The sequence below is a fragment of the Perca fluviatilis genome, chromosome 5, assembly GCF_010015445.1.
Source record: "Perca fluviatilis chromosome 5, GENO_Pfluv_1.0, whole genome shotgun sequence".
NCBI lineage: Eukaryota > Metazoa > Chordata > Actinopteri > Perciformes > Percidae > Perca > Perca fluviatilis.
This window is the reverse complement of record NC_053116.1, coordinates 27,870,589-27,882,888: the sequence shown is the minus strand read 5'-3', so window position 1 is coordinate 27,882,888 and position 12,300 is coordinate 27,870,589. Positions and strand designations below refer to the sequence as shown.

The 12,300-nt window shown below is 40.6% G+C and overlaps 1 protein-coding gene across 5 annotated transcripts in view; it reads left to right on the top strand.

The window, feature by feature from the left end:
• LOC120558759 (helicase ARIP4-like) overlaps nt 1-12,300 on the top strand; it is an 85,252-nt gene that overhangs the window by 47,627 nt on the left and 25,325 nt on the right. The window lies entirely within an intron of this gene.

The window sequence follows — 12,300 nt, the reverse complement described above, 5'->3', positions numbered from 1 at the left end:
TGATAAACACTCGCGTTTCTAGAACGTGCGGCAGTAGTTGATTGACGCTTGTTAAGTTACTTAACATTGTTGTGTAACACTGGATCCATATCTACTTAAGCAAGTACGGCCCATCTATCTTCTTTTTTCTTGTTTTCTCTCTCTGCCCTATCTCTTCATGCTATCTCTCTTCTGTCATATTCATCCGTCCCTGCTCCATACATTTGATTCTCCCCATTTTCTCCCTTTTTGGTCAGCCCTCCCTCCATCTTTCACCCGGTGGAGCCCAGCTGTCTCTCTCTCTCTCTCTCTCTCTCTCTCTCTCTCTCTCTCTCTCTCTCTCTCTCTCTCTCTCTCTGGAGTTGTCCCCTCTTCTCCCATTGGCTGTTTCTACGGTTACCTAAATCAATGCCGGTGCCTGATTGGTGGATCTGGGTAGCATTGGGCCATGCTGGAAGTGTAAGCATGTGGAGTCAGGAAAATATATGGTTCATCAGTGGGTTAGGGGGATAAATGTGTGAGGAGGCAGGCAGGGACAGAGCGCTGCCACTGTCTGCAGTTTATCCGGATGAATGAAATCCATGCAGTTTTTTAATTTTTTTTTTTTTTTTTATCTAGTGTTTAATTTCTGTATATAAAGGCAATAAAGTCAGGAACTGCAAAGCTTTACTTAAATAAAGATTTCAGTACCACTAATAACACTATTCTATCACTTTTAATAGAATAGGTTAATGCTATATGCAGTGATGTGTGCCCTGAACTTGTACCTTGTTGTTGTGTGCATCTTTTTGTGTGACTCAGCACGTTTCATCTGCGGATGTTGTCTTATTGTAAAGCGCCACCTTTAAATGGATGGAAAGTGACATTTGTTAGGCTGTCTCTGCACCTTGGATTTAAAGTTCCGTTCAAACTGCTGACTTTTAGACTTTATTCAACGTTGTCTACATCCACTTCAGACAAACTGCAAGAATTACAGGCCTTTTTATACACCGTGTCCCGATTTTAGGGCACTCAAGTAAACGTAAGTTAATAAACTTAGACAAAGTCAGTAGTAAATTGAGTGTCCAAAGTCTCTGACTTACACATTGTTCCTCAGAAGGTGAAGCATATGATCAGGTGGATTAAGATTATGTGAAACTCTTTGGTTACCTCGTCTGTATGTTTGGTATACTTTTTTTTTCATGTTGCTTTGTCCTAAGTGTCATACAGTGTTCCCTCCATTATAGTTGTGAGCACTCTCGAATTAAAGCTATAAGTCAACACTTGAAGCAATTGTTTCATTTCAAATCCAATGTGCCGGAGTACAGAGACGAAACAATCAAAAGCATATAACTGACGTTTACGAAAAAGCTCATTTAGCCCGGAGTTGTATAGATGACACATAACAAGAAAACAACTGCTGTTGAATATTTGAGGAGTTCAAACAAAAATGTGTCTGAATCATGATCTGATGATGATGATGATCTTTTCAGACTTTTTCTTTTTATCCTGTAAAAACCTGTCATTTGTTTTGGTTTTGCACAGGGTGCACCCGGTTCTGCTGCGTCTGCCTCTCACTATGTTGCCATTTATTTAGCAAAGCATTCATAGGGATCCTTATATGAAGAAATAATGAATGTCTACATGCTCGTAATTCTTGGGATTGCTCTGTGTGTTTGGCTCGTTGTGAAAAGAGATACTAGATGCCGTGTCATCGCTACAAAGGTAGCATGGCGAATAGTAATACAGGCTAAAGGAACACAGTGTTCTCTCTCAAATCCATTGTGTAGTTTGTGTGTGTCTGTGTTTTCGCACATCTCCCTGTGAGTACAATCTATCCATCAGGTAGGTAGGGGGGTGTGTGTGTGTGTGTGTGTGTGTGTGTGTTTTTTTTTTTTGTGTGTGTGTGTGTGTGTGTGTGTGTGTGTGTGTGTGTGTGTGTGTGTGTGTGTGTGTGTGTGTGTGTGTGTGTGTGTGTGTGTGTGTGTGTGTGTGTGTGTGTGTGTGTGTGTGTGTGTGTTCTCGCACATCTTCCTGTGAGTACAATCTGTCCATCAGTGATGAACTGCTTTTTGTGAAAAAAAAAAAGCCAAGAGCCAATTTTAACAGCAGCAACACCTGTGGTACACTAAAACTGGATGGAGTTTGTTGTACAGATTATTTTTCTGCACGCTCCATTCATTTGTAATTGGCCTCTGTGCCAGGCAGGAACAAGCTGTCCTGTTTCAGACCAGCGACGGATCAGGCCAAACGCCGGGAACACGTGTAGTCTGGCTGCTTTCATAACGCCACAGCTCAGAGCAGGATGTAGGCTTCGCCAGTCTGGCCACATGGCTCTCATTCCCACTTCCCTCCGCCGTCTTTGTCTAATGTCTGGGTCTTTTGGATCTCTCTGTTTCCTCCTGTCAGACCATATAGCTGCTTTCTTTGTTCTCCTTCAATGTAAATTTCCTTTTTTAAGTTCTCTTTGTTGGGCGATGTCTTCTTTATTTTTTATTTTTTTCATCCCAGCACTGCACAATGTCTTCCACTCTTCTCCCCCTTCCCCTTCCCCTCCCTTCTCTGCTTCTTTTTCTTCTCTGTCTCTCATTCCTCTGGCTTTTCAGTCTTACAGATTATAAATGCAAATTTCTCTATCTCATCCCTCTGCTACAGTGCTGACTGCAGTCTTTCAGCACCTGTATGTCCGGGAACACATGCTGGTATTGAGAATTTATTGAGCACTATAATCACCTGAATGGTGTATTATTTGAAGTTAAAGCTTAAATATGTAACTCGCCACATGATGTTGTCCTCTGTCGACAATGTTATGTAAGTTACCAAACTGAAACTGAAAAAAGTTGAAAATTAGGGGTGTGAAATTTCACTGGTCTCACGATTCAGTTCGATTCCAATTATCCTGTCCACGAATCGATTCGATTTCACAATGCATCACAATGCGTCACCTCCTCAATATTATTATATATTGCTACACATGGTTTTCATAAACAAATTCAAGCAGTCAGATATATATATATATATATATATATATATATATATATATATATATATATATATATATATATATATATATGCAAAAGACCAAAAAAAAGCAACCACCGGAAAATCAACAAGTAATATCAGTAGGCAGTGCCTGATTATGGTCTGTCACTGCATTGATGCAGAATCATCCCTGTCTGCATTGCGATGCATCGATGCAATAGTTCATTTCAACACCCCTATTGAAAATACATCGCAGAATGTCTAGTCATTTTTGATTTATACAAACAGCTGAATGACAATGAGCCACCACTTACCTACGGGTTGGTGCAAGAAAAGGGTGCTACGGGTAACCATAGGTTACAGGGGCTTACTAATGTAATTTCAGTGTTTGAAACACATAAATGCTGTGTGTTGGTTTTGTTACAAAGGTAGCAAGTAGTTGAAACCTAGGAATCCCTTTTTGTTAATTTGTTTCGTTCAGTTAAAGAAATTCAGAGCCACTAACAGTGTGGTTTGTTCATCTCCTGAACTTAGTAATTTGCCCCTGTGTTCCTAACTCTGTCAAGTTACAGTGCTCTTTCTGACATTCCTCAGTGTAGTGCTGTTCATTCAGTACGAAACTAGAGGATGTAAGCACCAATTACATGTCTTAAAACACCTCATCATCCCCTACGTAAAAGAAGTGATCCATTGAGTCTTACGTTACACTTGCTGTATTTGAGGTCAGAATGCATTTACAGAGAACTCTTGACGATGTACCAACAGTTCAGACTGTCAAATGCCAGTATATAGTACGATGTATAAGGAACTGTAAAGGGTTTGGTGGTTTGAGTAGGTCTCAGAAGTTGATTGGAGGCTGAAATGCTGCCAACAATGGTTTATGTAACAGACTATAGCATGACTACCACAGTCATAATGGGTCGCAGCCTCCAGACGTGTGTGCGTGTGTGTGTGTTTGTTTGTGTGTGTGTGTTCCTCCTCCTCAGCAGCAGCAGTGACACACTGGCCTACAAAGTGTTCTACCTCTCCTCACCCCTCTGCTGCTCTCTCATAACCTAATACATAATAATATTAGTAATTGTCTCTCTACCTCCTTCCTCTGTTTCTGTGCCTCGTCATTTCTGTGACACACACACACACCCACAGTGGGAGGGTTTTATAACTAACCTGTCTCGCTCTAATAAAGCAGCCTTAATAACTCATTCAGGGCAGTCTGTTACATAAGAGAGGTAGGTGTGTGTGTGTGTGTGTGTGTGGGGTTTTTTTTTGTGCGCTGAGTGCCGCATTTGTCTTTGTTTTGTCATTCTCAAGGCAAGTTATGTAACCCAGTTAAATCTCGGTTTGTCTCAGGAAGGAAACCACAACTGTTTTTCCACAAGTACTTTTTCTTTGGTTTTGGCTTCTTCTTCTTCTTTTTTTGTTCATTAACCTGCTGTTTGTGTCTCCACGTCTGATCCTTGTGATAGTTTTCCTCAGGTCACCCCTGCAGACACTGATGAGTTGAAACAAGAACGTGGGAGCAGTCTGTAGATAAAACATACATTTCTCTAAGTGGTAATCCACAGTTCTGTCATTTTTACCTTTTTTATAAAGCAAAAATGTGAGAATCATTAACTAGAAATATATAATGGATAATAAAAATATGAGTTGCACAATACCTAATTCCAACCAAACTGGAAATATTAAACCCATCATATCAGATACAACAGAGTGTTTACAACAAACATTCATGAAATCAATGACTTATTATTATATTATATTATTATTATATCAGTCAGCAATGAGTGAAAGAAATGATCAGATTATTATTAGATCAGACACATTAATTGGGATGGTTTGTGCGTGTGTGTGTGTGTGTGTGTGTGTGTATGTGTGTGTGTTGTGTGTGTGTGTGTGTGTGTGTGTGTGTTTGTGTGTGTGTGTGTGTGTGTGTGTGTGTGTGTGTGTGTGTGTGTGTGTGTGTGTGTGTGTGTGTGTGTGTGTGTGTGTGTGTGTGTGTGTGTGTGTGTGTATTCATGGGGTCCAAAAACCAGGAGTCCAGTACACTTGTAGGGTCCCGACAGCTTTGTGTGGCCAAAATGCTGGACCCCACAAGTTTAAAGGGCTGTTTGAGGATTAAGACTTGGTTGTAGGATTAGGGATAGAATTAGGTTAGGGTAAGGGTTAGGCATTTAGTTGTGATGGTTAGGGTAAGGGGCTAGGGAATGCATTATGTCAATGACGGGATCTTCCCCACAAAGATAGTGCCACAAACCTGTGTGTGTGTGGCGGTCAGGACGTCTTGTGAACATGCTGGTTGTGTAACAGCCAGAGGCAGCAGTTACATAAGCGCCCCCCACCCCCACCCCCCTCGTCCAACCAGCCTCAGTGGCATGTCTGTCTGTTAGAGCAACTTTCTGTCTGAGTAAAACTCTGTGTGTGTAGTGAAGCAAATGGGACTGTTAATAAAGCAGGTCGTTTTGCTGTGTGCAGCAGCCTCTTGAGGTGCCTTAGAGGTGGAACTAAGAAGGAAAAGTTTTGAGTGTTGCATGTTGACCCCGACTCTTGACACAAACTCCTGCCCTGGTTAACACCTTAACATTCATTCGTAACCCGTCTCCAATTTTGTCATGTTGACCCCCTCTGACACTTTTAACACAATCACCATCATTGAATCTTATGTGGCCAGTTACTGTCATACATACTGTGTATAATGCACCTTCATCTGTCAAAGCTACATTTTATAGGTCTACTATATAAGTATAGACCCACTCATTGCCTCCTTTTTGGTGTGTTTGTCTGTATTGTAATTAGCTCTATCTTAAAATCACATTGGTTTTCAATCAACTTTGGTGGAAAATAAGCCCAAGAAGCAAGTTTAGCACTCATGTGCCGTGTTTTTGTCTGAACATTATTAGATCAAATGTTTTGAACATTTATTAATTCATTAACTATTTACCCAAATGAAGTGATCCCATGATTTTGATCCACATTAAAATACAGATGCATAAATCATTTATAGAAATGTATAGAAATATTTTCATACATTTTCTAATTTTAAGAGGGAAGTGCGTAAACAATGTACAGAACATCTCAGTTCGTCATTCTGCTGTTTCTGATTTTCAATGAAATTGCAAAGCTTCATCAGTTAGCCTCCATTACCAAAGAGCGTACAGTATTTTGTGATGTAATGTCAGCCTGTCAAAGTGGCAGTCAGTTAGACCGATGTAATTACACCTTGTAATGACAGCAACATACCAAATATCTCAAGAACGTCTTCCGGCCCCGTGAGCCGTTCTGTGAAGCAACAGTCCAATGAGCACGCTCAAACATGTACCTGGACGAGAGGAAAGAGGAGTAAGGACAAATAATAATTGGCAAGAGGGTAAGAGTGAGAAGACGGGTAGAAGTTAGAAGAGGTGTGACGGAGAAATTAAAGTAGATTAAACTCAAAGTGGAGCAAGGTAATTGAGGAGGATGAAGAGAAGAAGGTGTTGGTGGGTAGAATCAGAGACGGATGAGGAAAGTAAAGAAGTGGAGGAGGAAGGAAAACTAATTGAGAGGTGAGAATATAAGAACCAGGAAGGGACAGATGTGAAGATGAGAGGAGGACCGGGTCAGATGGAACCATCAACAACTGTATATCTGCCATATTCGATTTCACTGATGAAGATTTGAGTGGAGTGATTCAACTATGATATAAATGTGTACATGAATAGGTCCATATACAGTAAAGAGGCAATTAATCAGTTAAACAAATGTGGGCTTTAATGTGTAATATGTATATTTTTGCTATCCCAAAACAGAGGCTTATCATTTTTTACCAACCTTCACAGAAAAATACCCAAAAGGAAAGCAAAGCTGCTTTCTCACTGGCATTTCAAAAGTCAGCCGTTATGCAATTCCCATTACATTTTTCCAAAGCATGTTGAATAGCTACTATGTATGGTCCCCAGTAGAGAGGTCACAACATTGATTCGTTTTTCTCCCTGGAAATCACAGAAATTGCTCTGTATTATGTATGAATATTGCATCCCTCATTTCCGGTCTTCTTCCTGGAATCCCCCCCCCCCCCCGCCCGTGTGTGTGTGTGTGGGTGTGTGTGTGTGTTCATAATGTGTTCTCCACCGCAATGTAGTAAATATGTGCCGTCATCTATAATCAGCTTATGTAGACAGTTGGAGGACGCAAGGGCGAGACACAGACAGGCTATCTACTTCTGTCATTTAAATGATTATGTAGTATGTAGGTCAGTGCAATGGGAGAGGAAAGTTCAGATATTAAAAGATGGATTTGTTGGTTAAGGAAGCCACTGGAAAACACTCACACACACACACTCTAGACTGAAAACAGTGGATTCTTAGTTCAGTGGCTTTGGTTTGGGTTGTGGTTCATGGTTTTCTTTGGGCATTTTCACACCTGCCTTCTTTAATTCGGTTGAATCGAACCCTGGAGTTTAGTTTATTTGCACAAAAATACATACAATACATGCAATAGAATTTTAAAACCTGAAAGGCTTATTCAGCGTCCTCCCCTATTACAAAAGAGGAAATTCAACTTAAACATGATAATTTCTCTACAAAAGATAAAAACAAGTAATACAACAAATAAACAGAAAAACATACACAAAATGTGAAGATATATCAGGTAATTATACACAAATAAAGCAAGAAAAAAGACGAGGCAAACTTTGAGTCAGACAATAATCCCAACATAAGGTTTAAAATGAAATTAAAACCTTTATAAACTGTGACCTGAAGGATGGCAGAGACGTTAATGTTTTTAGTGACACATTCAATTAATTCCACAGCTGTGGACCTCTATACCTGATGATAAAAAAAAAAATTTATGTCTTGATGTACGACAATAGGCAAATGGAAATCTTTTTTATTCATTTTTTTTGCCTAGTTGAGTGCGAGTGAAAATCTGAAAAAAGAATTTAAAAAAAATCTGAAATGTATCTGGGAGATCTTGCCTGCAGTTCATTAATTTAAACATTAAAGTAGGGCTGTGCTTGATTGAAGAAATTCTTAGTCGACTAACACTCATTCAGTTGTATCAACTAATCGATTAGTTGATTTAATCGACAAATCTGTAAATTGAGTTTCTCCGCAAAGAGTCATGCAAAAGCACCACTTTAATTCTTGTGTTTACCAGAGATGTGCTCGTACAGTTCTTGGAAATAAGTCATTCAGCATTAAAAAAAGCATAAAACATGACTAATCGACTAAAGAAATCTAAGTTGACTAAGACCAAAACTACCGATTAGTCGACTAATCGACTAAGCGGGAGCAGCCCTACATTAAAGTGCTCATATTATGCTTTTTGGCTTTTCCCCATTCCTTTATTGTGTTATATATCTTTTTGTGCATGTTATAGGTTTACAAAGTGAAAAAGCCCAAAGTCCACCCCAAAGGGACTTACCATCTTCCAGAGAACAGAGAAAACACTGTTCACAAACTGCTCCAAACAGCTCTGTTGTAGTCCAGCCTTTACTTGTGACGAACGTTCGTCACTTTGTAACACGTTATAATGCTCACCTAGCTGCTAGCGTGGCACGCCCTCGTACTCTGAAACTGACAAGCTAGCAGTACTTACGGTGCATGTGCGACCCCCAACAAAGATGGAACAGAAGTGAGATGTCTCACTCTGTAGCTAAAACAGAGAGCTCAACACACAGGGTGAAAAGAGGAGCTGCAGCAATGTGCAGTACAACAAACATATGGTGTTTTCTGAAAATTAAACCACGTAAACCTATTCTGGTACAACCTCTAAATACAATTATGAACCTGAAAATGAGCATAATATGAGCACTTTAACATGCATGTCTGAAAAACATTTTATATACACACACACACACACACACACACACACACACACACACACACACACACACACACACACACACACACACACTCACTCTTCCTGAATAGAGGAGCAGATGGATGTCTTCTGTTACAACATGAAATCCTTCTGAAGAACCTCTTCTGAATTACAAGTAGTTTGGTGAGAAATGAAATGAAGGATATATAGCAGCCCAAACAATATTACAGTAGTTGATTATAGGGAAAAATTAGACTACTACTAAAACACTACTACTATTTGCAGCTCATTTGGGCAGGTGTGAACACAGCAATCGCACTCAGGTGCTGACCAAAACAACCAGACCGGAGTCCACTTACAAACAAACTCTGGTACTCTTCATTATGCTTCGTTTGTGGTGAGAGCATGAATCAACCCGACTATGTGTACTCCGCAAGTTTAAGCTAAACGTCTCCTGTAGTCAGGTGTTCTTTGCAAAACTGCAGCAGCTTGCAATGTTTCTCTCGCAGAAATAAACTGCGGCCAAGCTCGCCGTCACTTGCATCTCCGCGGTCAAACCGCCCGCCCACTAAAGCTGGAGACGGACATCGACAGAGCGGAGGAAAGTCTCGGTGAGCAGACCAGACGTAGTGATGTCACTTGCTAAACACTTCCTTAACAGTCACGATCTAGAAAAGGCGATTCATGCTTTTATTAGTTCAAGGCTGGATTGCTGTAATGCTCTTTATGTTGGTCTGAATCAGACCTCCATCTCACGACTTCAACTTGTGCAAAAAGCTGCTGCTCGCTTTCTAACAAATGCATCTAGACGTGCACACGTCACTCCCGTTCTCTACACCCTACGTTGGCTCCCTGTGCGTTTTCAGATTCGATTTTAAGATTTTGTTTGTTTTCAAGGCCTTAAATGGCCTGACCCCGGAGTATTTGTCCGAGATTTTAACCCTGCGTGAGCACAACCGGTCATTGCGGTCTTCAAATCAACTGGTTTTAGAAAAGTCCCAAGGTCAAGGTATAAACGGTGGGGTGATCAGGCTTTTGCAGTTGCTGCCCCGAGACTCTGGAACAAGTTAACCCGTGATATTCGCACAATTACAGATGTAGCTCTTTTTATATCCAAACTCGAAACCTATTTGTTTAGAATGGTTTTTAATACGTAGTAGTGGTGTGACAATGTCCCTCTCCTCCTCCTGTTTCTATGTAACCTTTTCAGATTTTACTTATTTTTATATATGTTTTATTCTTGGTTCCTGATGTAAAGCACTTTGGATACCTGCTGGTTGCTGTAAAGTGCTATATAAATAAATGTTGATTGACCATGGAGATGCGAGAAATATGCATTTGTCCAGAACACAGGACCTTCTTCCTGTATTTCCTTTTTTGCTCCTGTCCTATCTGACCAATAAGCGGAGTTGGCGTTCTCGCGTGGTTTGTAGTGATGCATTTTGGTTCAGGTTGACTAATCACCAGATTCAGACCAGAGCAAATGAACTAGGTGTAAAAACGAAAAAAAGGCCCTTTAGAAACCAGATCTCAGAGGGGAGCTCACAGTCCGTTCTGTCTCAGTCTGTAGTAATTATTAATGGAGTAGCTCAGGAAAATGTTTTACAGATTATAATCTTTACCATGTTTGGAGCTGGAGGGCAGTCAATCCATCTGTTGCAGAGATGTTTTTTTCTTTTCTCTCTCTCTCTCTGAAGAGCAAGAGATAGCTTACAAGAAAACATAACAGTTTTTTTCACAGCCAAGAAAACAGCCTGACTTTATTTTAGTGAGGGTTCAAAGGGTTTTCACACCTACTGTAAGAGTAACACAAATTTGTCAGACCACAGTGGAGTTGATGGAAAAACAGTGACTACATTTACATGCACATAATATTCCGGTTTTTGCCCTGATTCCGAAAAAGACGATATTCTGACTAAGCTGGTTTACATGGCTAATGAAAGTGAATATTCCACTAATATTCCTGTTTACATGTAGCCGTGCAAAATAAGATTTTTTCAAAGTTTACCAGCAGTGTCAGACTTGTTGAACCGTGCGAACACAGCTTCCCTCTTTCATTCCTTCAACCAGCTTCTTGAAAAGGTCGGCGTAGCGATGTGTGCGCATATCCAAAAACCTGTTGATATCCAAGTCTTTGATAATGTTTAAAAGTAGCTGTGTTTCTCCTTGTCGGGTCTGCAGCCTCGCAAACTGCTGGCTGGTTGGTTTGTGTACAGCAACCATAGCAACACACAGAGCTGACCATGAGCCGTAAACAGGCAAGAGGCCGTAAACTGTGGTAAAACCCCCGATTGAGACGCACATACATGTCCAAAGAATGCCTCTAAAATCCGAATAATACCGGAATATCCCACATGTCTTAATAAATTTTCAAAAAAGAGAAGGCCTTTTTCGGAATATCCAACCGCAAACGCATGCTATTTACATGTCCTGTATCAAATCGGAATAATATTGGAATATTGGTGTGTGTGTACTCATTGTGTGGTTTTCATATATGGTATGTTGGTGCTTTTAGATGCTGTATACCGGTACATTCATTCTGTGGTTACAGTCGACACTATAGGGGCGTACAATGTTTACTGTAGTGTTTTAATCTTTCCTGTGGTCGCTGTCTTATCTTTAAAACAGTGACACACTTGAGGGAGTGCTGTTGCATAGTTGCGGTGTTGTGTTCGTCAGAGCCGTGCGAGGAGTTATACAAGACTTAACATATACATAGATGCGGTTATATAAAAATCCGGTTACATAACCATGTGGTCACAGAAGACATTTCACCCCCCTGCAAACCCCCTCTAAGAGAGTGTGTGAGAGAGACACACACACACACACACACACACACACACACACACAAATACACACACACAAATACACACTAACTACGATTTTGTTGCCGGCAGCCCCTCATTCTTTGGTGCCACATCTCTCTCAAGTAGATGTTGTGTTATTCTTTGTGTGAGGAGCAGCACGTTTCAGACCCACAGGGAGTGTCCAACAGAACAAATTAATGGCCTAGAAAATATGCTGCGGGTGCTTATTTACTCTGACACTTACTGACTGCCGATGATTCAGCATTTCATCAAGACACGTTCTCACTTTCTCTGCTCAGTGTGCGTCTGTGGTGATGTAGGCCGAGGGCTCGACTGCCTTCATATTTGTATCCTCTCATTTTGCCCACGCGTTGTCACGATTTGATTTGGTTTCTCTTCCCGCTTGCATCTTCGCCTCATTACCAGCAGCCGAATGTTTAAGTTTGACTCGGTCACCTAGCAACAATCGACTTTCAAACTCCCAATTTTCACCTTAAGATAACACCTCTATTGGACTTGTGCACCAGGGAGTGTTTTTTCAATGAGTTAGGCTGAATGTAGACCAGAATTTAAACCATCATGCCACAGTGAAGTTCGAGTAGCTGACACTTGGCTGTTCAGCAACAAGTTACTCTGAACTGATAAGAGTTTTTGAAATTCTGATAAAGCCAAGAACCAACTCTTTGTTTCGGCTTGAGTTCAAATGTAGAGTTGACAGACAATGGAGTTACAAAGCTTTCCTTAGTTAGCT